The sequence below is a fragment of the Rhinopithecus bieti genome, unplaced genomic scaffold, assembly GCF_001698545.2.
Source record: "Rhinopithecus bieti isolate Rb0 unplaced genomic scaffold, ASM169854v2 scaffold_56174, whole genome shotgun sequence".
NCBI classification, from domain to species: domain Eukaryota; kingdom Metazoa; phylum Chordata; class Mammalia; order Primates; family Cercopithecidae; genus Rhinopithecus; species Rhinopithecus bieti.
Window position 1 is genome coordinate 4,832,010 of NW_016824749.1, and position 6,932 is coordinate 4,838,941.

The 6,932-nt window shown below is 45.8% G+C and overlaps 1 long non-coding RNA gene across 1 annotated transcript; it reads left to right on the plus strand.

The window, feature by feature from the left end:
• The first annotated feature begins 2,186 nt into the window (after window positions 1-2,186).
• On the plus strand, window positions 2,187-6,516 carry LOC108522435 (uncharacterized). Its single transcript, XR_001883471.1, has 2 exons — window positions 2,187-3,004; window positions 3,774-6,516. It is a non-coding gene; the product is annotated as an uncharacterized LOC108522435 (long non-coding RNA).
• The last annotated feature ends 416 nt before the right edge of the window (window positions 6,517-6,932 follow it).

Here is a 6,932-nt window from a genome sequence, read left to right on the forward strand (position 1 = left end):
CCAGCGCACAGGGGCCTGGACCAGCCATGCACGGGGGCCAGTGGGGGAATGCTCCCCTTCCTCCCCGGGACTGTTCTCAGACACACTCCCAAAGGCAGACAGAGGAGCTGACTCAATATCCCACCCCACCTCTGTCAGCTCTGCCTCCCCAGCCTTACTCCTGCCCCTGGGTTCCCTCCGGGGTTGACAGCCTGCATCTGGCTGGGGTCAGGCTCTGCTATCTGGGGACTGGAGCCAGAAGACGTGGCAAGGGTCCAGGTTAGCAAATGGGGCAGAGTCGGAGGCCCAGGACGTGATGACAGTGTTGAGCTGTTTGCATTGGTGCCAGACTAAGGGAGACCTTCTGGGACGGTGTGGGTGTGGTTTTGTGGGCATGCAAGGCAGGGCCATGGTCTTAGCTGCATCAGCACTGTGCTGCAGGGTGAGAAAGGATGGGCGAGGCATCAACCCTTCAAGTGCATCAACAACATCCCCACATCCAGTTGTAGTCAGAGAGCAAAACTGTCGAGGACAGTGGCTGGACAGGCACAGGGAAAGTCCAGGAAGGTGTCACCCACTGACTTCTCTCCATGCGGGAGTTCATGGCCACAGTAGGGACCAGTACCAGAGCTCCTGGGCATCCCCAGCAGTTCCTTGCTAAGGGGATCATAGTGGCAAGTCCAGGGAGAGCTCTGACCTCAACACAGGGGCAGAACACTTGGGACCCACCCACAGTACCTTGTGATGTTCTAAGGACCATCGAAAAGGTAAAAAAGAAACTGATTCAGCCAAATAACTAGTTGTTTTTTTCTGTGCTACTATTGCAAAGTGTTAGCTATTTTTTAAACTTTATATTTTGAAATAATTTTAGATTTATAGCTGAGTTTCAGGCATAGTACAAAGTTCCCAAATACCCTTTATCCAGTTTCCCCAAATGTTAGCAACTTACATAGCTATGTGACATTGATCAAAACTAAGAATTCACCCTGTGCAATGCCATTTACTAAATGACACACTTCAGCTGGGTTTCACCACTTTTCCCACCAATGTAATTTTTCCATTTCAGAATTGAATCCAGGATGCCCTGCAGTATTTAGTCACCACGTCTCTCTCCTTAATCTTTCGTTTGTCACTCAGTCTTTCCTTGTTTTTCATGACTTTGAACTTTACAGCTGTATATTTACTAACTTAAAAACTGAGCTGGCTGAAAACTAGGTTGGTGGTTTTATTTCTGGGACTGTGCAGATGCGGCGATGATTTGGTCATTCTGGTACAGGACAGTCAAGGACATCTACGGTTTTCCTGGGCATGGTGCATTGCTCAAGATTTCCAAAGCCAAACTGCATGTCACAGTTCTATGTACATGTGCCTTGATACACTTTTTGGACTGGTGCTCCTGTGAAAACAGACAGCAGTAGGGTGCTAGGACTGCAGCTGAACTTGGTGATGGTTGTCCTGAATGCTTGTGCTTTGGTAGAAAGGGCCCATTCGAGTCCCCACAAACCTACTCACTCCAGCATGACACAATGTGGCTCTCCCTCCTCCCTCCTCTCTCCTCCCTGCACTTGTGTGGCTTGGCCCACTCCTCCTAGAGGATTCCCTCTTGGCTTACGCTCCCATGCGGGTGTCCAACTGGTGGCTCCATGCCAGTCTGGGCTGGGTGTGATGTTCCCTTCCGGGCCTTATCACGCTGCCACACATGGGCGTCCAGGCCTGCCTGTGCCCCCTGCACAGACGAAGCCCCATGGCACTGACCGAGAGCAGCTCCTTGGGTTGCAGAATTGATTCCTCCATCTCCTTTTGGAGTAAGTGTTGCTCTCCACATGAATGGTAATCAGATTTTCTCTCCCTTTGATTTTATGTTTATTCATGTCTATTCCACCCAGATTCGCAAAGGAATCATTTTCTTGTCTTTAGAGTTCAGTAGTTTTCGGCCGGGCGCGGTGGCTCAAGCCTGTAATCCCAGCACTTTGGGAGGCCGAGACGGGCGAATCACAAGGTCAGGAGATCGAGACCATCCTGGCTAACACGGTGAAACCCCGTCTCTACTAAAAAATACAAAAAACTAGCCGGGCGAGGTGGCGGGCGCCTGTAGTCCCAGCCACTCGGGAGGCTGAGGCAGGAGAATGGCGTAAACCCAGGAGGCGGAGCTTGCAGTGAGCTGAGATCCGGCCACTGCACTCCAGCCCGGGCGACAGAGAGAGACTCCGTCTCAAAAAATAAAAAAAATAAAATAAAATAAAAAATAAATAAATAAAAAAATAGAGTTCAGTAGTTTTCCTAGCCTATGTCTTGGTGCTGGTCCTTTGGGTTGATATTCTCAGGTACTCACTGTGCTCTTTCAGAATGTAGTTTCAACTCTTTTTTGTTGTTTCCTGAATTTTAAATTATGGGAAAGTTTTTTTGGTTCGTTTTGTTTTGTTTTGTTTTGCCATTGCAGAGTTCAGTATTTGTTCTACTATTTTACTTCGGGTTTTTTCTCTAGATACTTTATTACCTATATGCTGAATCATTTTTGCCTACTTGTCATTTCCTTAAAAGTCCTTTTTATTTTTTCCTTTATGTCCTTAACAGCTAAAACAAATTCCTCCTATTTCTCTCAGTGCATTGACTGCCTGTTATTTGCTCTTGTGTTCCTTCCAGTTTAGCCCTCATTTCTGAGATGATTTTCATTTGTCCTGAATTCTTTCCCAAGTCATCCTTTTCCCAGGTTTCCCTTGCTTCCCTCTTCTCCCTCCACGCAGATGCTGGTATCACGCAGGGCTGTGGCCATGGTGGTCGCCCCCACTTGCTTGTATGTAGGGCCTAGGGGGTGGGGACTGTATCATCTAGTTTTGTTGTGAATTTGTCCATGTGTTTTTGGTTTTACTATCTAATTTCCATGTTATTTTTGTGTAGGATTCAAGGAGATTCAAAACCCATGTCACTGCTGCCATCTTCCTAGAATCCCCTTAAATCCTCATAGATTTGCTGATGTTGGGAGCATCCTGAAAGCATCCCCATGCTAAGGTGGCTGCAGTAACAGGTACAATGAGAAATGATGGTGAGTCCCATAAATGCCCTCAATTCAACTTCCTCCCAGTACAAGCTGACAGCAAAGATGTGCAGGAGGGAAGTTAGAGTGGTCTCAAATGACTGTGGTTATAGTTTACTCTTGCAAATTTCACAAAAACATGTAACCACATGAACACATCCCAAGATATTGGAAAGGGCAGCTGTCCACCATTTTGATAAAGATTAAGTAGATCAGGGTGTATCCATAAGATGTAATGGTATGCAGCCATGGAAAATAATCTTTCTGAATTTAAAAATAATCTTTTCATAATAATGAATGTGCATTATAGAAAATTAGAAAATATAGGCAATAAAGCGTAAAGCAAATAAGAAAATAACACCCAGAGGTTATCACTAACACCTTAGCATATATCCTTCCACATTTTGACATACTTTGACGATATTGCATGTAGAGTGAAAAAAAAATCAGTACAAGTTGCATCTACAATGTGATATTGGGTTGTAAATTATGTATGTTTTGAAAAGTATTAAAATACAATAGACCAAAAATGTTAACAGGGCTTATTTGTGGATCATAGGCTTAGTGGTGATTGTTATTTTCTTATTTCCTATATTTTCCACAACAGGAATGCAGACTTTTATAATCATTAAAAAATGAATTATTTGAAAAAGTAATTATGGTGATTTCAGAAGTGAGGTTTGGTTGTGAGTGTGTGTGAAATCGGATGAACAGCTTATTTTGTGTCTGCTGATTATGTGTCTGCATTATGTTATTTCAGGTTCTCTCCCCTCCAAAAAAAATCAAATCAGATTGTGAATTTATTCCCTGACATTAACACGTGGCATTACAGGAGCATGTACATCACATGGTCAATTTATTGGCATGAGGATTATATCATCGGGGAATAAATGGGAAATTCTCAAGGTACTTTGTTCCAGTAATCAGGACTTTATTTATCTCTAAGCTAAAAGAGGGGATTGAATTCTTTAATGATGATCAGAAAATGCTTTTAGGAAGATTCCTTTCCTATTAAACAATTTCTTAAAGTTGCAGTAAATGTTATGTGGCCTTGTCTATGCCCAAGGAAGCCTGTAGAGGGCTTGGCAGCACACTTTGCTTTGTCTTCAAAACCGTTGGAAAGAATGTCACAGGAGTCGTGGAGGAAAAGGTTAATCAAGGGGCAGTTAATGTTACTGATGACATATTGATAAGGTTCTCCAGGCCCAGTTCCTTTTGGGGGACTTTGGCTTCCCCAGCAAATGCCACTTGGTGATATGGCTCCCAACACTGGTCACCTGAGTGTTCCCTACACTACTGGAGAAATTTAGGCCTTAAATTAAAATCAGAGTCATGCAACTTGATTATATTTTGGCAGTTTGATTTAAGTGCAAGTTCTTTGAGATGTAAGAATGTGGTTGGTTTTTAGTGATGTAAACTAAAAGGTCTGGTACTTCCAGGTAGCCCAGCCCTGGAAGGCCTGTAGGCTTCCAGTGAGAAAACTGGAGACCACACTCACTCGTCCCACTGCCCTTTCTTTGGGGCTGCCTGTGATACTGGGTTATTCCCCTCCCTGCGTGCCACTGTGCTTACCCTGTTGGAATATGGTGGTGGACTTGCCAGAGGAGAGGACCGTGCTTTTCCGGAACAGCAGTCCCCTCCTTACTGGTCGGGGCAGCCAGCAGGCACCCCATCCATGAGCCACAGCTTAGGTAAAGCAACCCAGTCCAGCTGCGTGCCCTCTCTCTGCTTCTGGGGAGTTTGGAAGGACCAGGGGCATTCATGCTTGTTTCTAGGGGCCCTTACTGGATCTCTGGATCAAGACCTACTCAGGGCAGAAAGGCTCTGATCTGGGTTCCATGTTAGGACTTGACGGATGCATCTTTACTCAGATGCAGACAGTGGACAATTAAAACTCTGACCTGAGAGTGAGCCACAGCCTTGGTACTCATAAATGCTCTGCTTGGTCCTTCACATTTGTGAACCGTACAGGGGAAGCTAAGTTGTGAGCAGTGCACCTTCACAAGCAAAGCCTCGACTGAAATCTTCTTTAACAATTGGCTGGTCACTCCTAGGCGTAATCTACCCCTTTCAGAACACTGGGGGCAAATTTAGAGACATCGAAGCCTCCTGATGAGAAATAGTGTCCACTCACTGGGAGAACTGAAATATCAGGGGATTTCTACGCAAATCTCACAGAGTCCTTCTGGTGTCCTAGGGGTTTGCTCACATTAAGGGACTTTCTGGTAGGAAGAGAGTCTCTTTACATTCTTCATTATATGATCCTGGTGGCTTTGTAGAGAGATGGTACAGCTGAAAGATCATGCCCTGAGGCGCCAGGGAGTTGTGTGTGTGTGTGAATGCTCTGTGACCTTGGGCTAACCGCTTAGCCTCTCTGAGCCTTAGCTGCATCAGCTTTGAAAAAGAGGATGATAAAATGGAGTCACCTTATTTGACTTTTATAAATACAATGACACAAGTTGTGGGGATGGGAAGAGAGAATTGGGGAAAGAGAAATGAGAGAGAGAAAGAGAGAGAGAGAGAGAGAATGAGAATGAATGATAAACAATGTAAACAACAGTGGGGAGTGGACCAACACCCAGCCTGGCAAGCGTGAGCCCAGACAGCCTTCCCTCCTGGCTACTGGCAGCCTCTGCATGGAAGCCTGTCGTTGCCTTCTTAATGATGAGAGATGTTCTGGGGGCACTCCAGGTTTCCTGGACATGGGATCGTCTTCACAGCTGTGTCTATTGAAAGCTGAAGTTTCAGTCTCCTCGCTCCCCCCCTCCCCTCCGAGTGACTTCCCAGGGGAAATTCAAGGGCACCTGTGACTGCATGGCTGCTTTCCTTTCCTTTACTCAATGCCGTCCTCTGGTGAGAGCTGTGTCTCATGCCAGGATACATGAGGTGCTCCGTAGTAGTGTGTTTTCCCTCCTGGGTGGTAGTTTTATTTAAATTTGAAGTCATAAGGATCACTAAATAGAACCATGAGGCAACCACTCTGGGCACCTGCTGGGGATATCCACAAGAGCTGACCACAGGTGCCCCCTGCACCCAGCAAGTCCTTGGCTGGACAGTCATGCAACAGGCATGGGGATGTGTGGCCGCCAAGCCCTCCAGGGCAGAACTGTTTGTAATAGTCCCAAATGGGAGAGATGGCAAATGCCCACCAATGGGGCAGCATGGATAAATGGATGCCACACATCTACGGCAATGAGTGAACCCCAGCACCTGTGAGTTCACCAGCGTAATATTGGGTGGAAGAAGCCAGGAGGAAGGGCATTCACATTCTACGATTCCAGCTACACTATGTTCAAAAACGGACAGAGCTAGGCTGTGGTGCTGGAAGCCAGGACAGTAGGATCCTTGCATGGGGGGGATGGTGCTGGTAGGTTCTGATAATTTTCTCTTCTTGATCTGGGTGTAAACATTTTGTGAAAATTCAATGAGCTATACATTTATGATTGGTACATTTATGATTTTGTATGAATATTATACTTTCATAAAACTACTTTAAAATATGATTGTGAACTTTTTTTTTTTACCCATTTTCTGTCAATTAGCACTGAATTGCTCACTATCTAATGAGTGGTGCTAGTTTTGACTTGCTAGCTACACTGTCTTGAGACAGAGAGGGTTTTCTGTGCTTTGTATGACCCACTCTGGAACCAGGGAGGGATGGGGAGCACTCGGAAAACATGTGCCAACAGATGCTGGACATCCCCGTGCTGGTGAAGTCACGCTCATTCCTCAGCAAAATACCCATGTGGGGTGTTGGCAGGAGAGAGGACAGAAAAGGGCAAAGGATTTGTCTCTGCGAGCGTTCCTGGAGCTACTTCACCTTGGCCAAGCCCCCGCCCAGTCCTCTCCTAATGTGGACAGACCAGGAGGCAGAAACTCGTCAGCCAAAGAATTTCCAAGCTAGGGGCTGATAAATGCT